This window comes from Dioscorea cayenensis, unplaced genomic scaffold (genome assembly GCF_009730915.1).
Source record: "Dioscorea cayenensis subsp. rotundata cultivar TDr96_F1 unplaced genomic scaffold, TDr96_F1_v2_PseudoChromosome.rev07_lg8_w22 25.fasta BLBR01000170.1, whole genome shotgun sequence".
Lineage (NCBI taxonomy): Eukaryota > Viridiplantae > Streptophyta > Magnoliopsida > Dioscoreales > Dioscoreaceae > Dioscorea > Dioscorea cayenensis.
Genome location: NW_024086561.1, coordinates 73,742 through 76,104, shown reverse-complemented (window position 1 = coordinate 76,104; position 2,363 = coordinate 73,742). Strand labels below are relative to the sequence as shown.

Here is a 2,363-nt window from a genome sequence, read left to right as displayed (position 1 = left end):
AATCCTTCGTATCCAGGCTTAATTGTGATTAGCGATCTTTCGCCTGGACCAAAGGGTTAGATCTTTGTTAGTGAATAGGGTTTATCACTTGGACTCACTAGAGCTTTAAGCAACTTTGCATAGTGTGAGGTGTTGAGACTGAGCGATTTCTCTTTTGGAACATAGTGTAGGGTTAGTCACGGTTGACCTTAGCTTTGGGACCGTGTATTGTAGGATTTCCACGACTCATTAAGCATCAGTTAGGAGATATAATAGTTGGTTTTGCACTTGAAGCAATAGTCCTAGGTGGAGCAATGTTCGGGTGCCCCATTTTCAATCGATTATCTTTACTCTCATTTTTTATAGCATCTATCTTTCTTGTTCATTTTATTTCTTTTCATATTGACATTGTTCACACTACTATCGATCCATCTTCACTTTAGTTAAATAGTAATCCTTGTGTTTCTGATCACTTTTCCCTATGGATATGACTACCCACTCACTAGGGTATTAATACTTCGACAAACCCGCACACTTGTGGACAAACACGTACACTTATGGTACATACGCAAAAGGTGTTTTGTCAGGTTTTTTGTACCATTTCGGGGAAATGGGCATTTTAGAAACACTTTGCACTTTGCTATTTTAGCTATTCAACATTTATTTTATTTCACACTTTCTTATTCTTCCATCATTCTGATTTGTTTTTCTTTCTTTGGTTGCAGCTCCAGCTTTTGACCCGAGCAAACCCTTCAACATTGGTTGAAGGAGATTCTAAACTCAAACGAACAGTTCATAGAAGGAGAAAAGAACCTGTACAAGAATAGTCAAATCAAGCTGAGGTAGAAGGTGAAGGATCAGATAATATGGCAGAGCAGAATGAGTAGTAGAGGACACTATCAGATTATGCCAGACCTGTAGTACTGGGCGCACAGTCTAGTATTATGTGGCCACTGATTACAACTCAGAACTTTGAGAAAAAGCCAGTATTCATCCAGATTATACAGCAATGGTTTGGCCGATGAGGATTCGATCAACCACATAGAGAATTTCTTAGAAATGTGTGACATGCTTAAGATTAATGGTGTTATGAATGATGCTATTAGATTAAGTGCCTTCCCATTTTCCTTGAAGGGAAGAGCAAAGCAAAGGCTACAATCATTACCTATAGCATCGATTACTACGTGGAGGAGATGGTGGAAGCTTTTCTTGCCGGATATTTCCCATCTGCAAAATCTGTGAAGCTCAGGAATGAAATATCCTCCTTTGTCCAAATGGAATTGGAGTCTCTTTTTGAAATATGTGATAGGTTGAATGAGCTATTGCAGAAATGTCCTCGACATTGTTTCCTCGAGTGGGTGATCATTCAGACTTTTTACAATGGGTTGAACCCAAGGACACGGCAGTACTTGATGCAGCAGTGGGAGATACCTTAAGAAGCAAGCCCCATAAAGAAGTACGATGTCTCATTGAGGAAATGGCTATGAACAGTTATTAGTGAAACACAAGAGACAAAAAAAGGTTAGCCGGAATTCATGAGATTGATGCAGTTACTTCATTGGCGGCCCAGGTTAAGTCATTGAGCAAGAAGTTAGATACTCAAACTTATCCTAGAGTGACAGCCTTGACTAGTTGCACTGGGTGTGATGGAGGACATGCTTCAACTGATTGCCTGATTTCTATTGGTGGTATATCCTCGATATAACAAGTGGATTTTGTGGGTAATGCAATGAGAAGCCAAGGCAATCCATTTAGTAACACCTACAATTTGGGTTGGAGGAGCCACCCGAATCTTTCTTGGAACAATCAAGGAAAACAAAAGACAATGGCAACACTTGGTTTCCAACAACAAAAACAACAAGCCCGGAACATAAAGAATCGAGTTTCCGGTTTGAAAACCTGGATGACCGATCTAAAGAAAGCTTTAACCAAGTTCATCCAATCATCGGATACAAGGTTTCAGTCGGTCAAAGCTACACTTTACAACCACACCGCGTAATTGCATATTCGCATGGTCGTTCACAGAGGCAGCCGCACGCCCCTGTGCCTTCTCTGGATGAGCTCACAATACAAATCCATGGGCGTGCGGAAATTCCACACGCACGCGTGTTTTCACTGGATGTCTTAGAAAAACCTGCAGGCTCTGCAGAAAGTTTTTAAACATGTTTACACACTCAGAGCCTGCCCTAGTATGCATGTTTTACCAGCGAAAAACATGGAATAAAGCTCAAACGACATAACTTCGCCAATTCCACATGAAAACACGCGATGAATACACAAAGCTCGCAAGAAGATCTCAGCAAAAGTTTCTAAAAATCAAGACACCAACACTTAACAATTATTCATGAAAACAAACTAAACTAGAAGATAAGAAAATAGTAAAC

At 40.2% G+C, this 2,363-nt stretch overlaps 1 non-coding gene across 1 annotated transcript; it reads right to left on the bottom strand.

Moving 5' to 3' along the window:
* Positions 1-1,220: 1,220 nt before the first annotated feature.
* On the bottom strand, positions 1,221-1,327 carry LOC120253708. The gene has a single exon (XR_005534379.1). It is a non-coding gene; the product is annotated as a small nucleolar RNA R71 (small nucleolar RNA).
* Between the last annotated feature and the right edge of the window lie 1,036 nt (positions 1,328-2,363).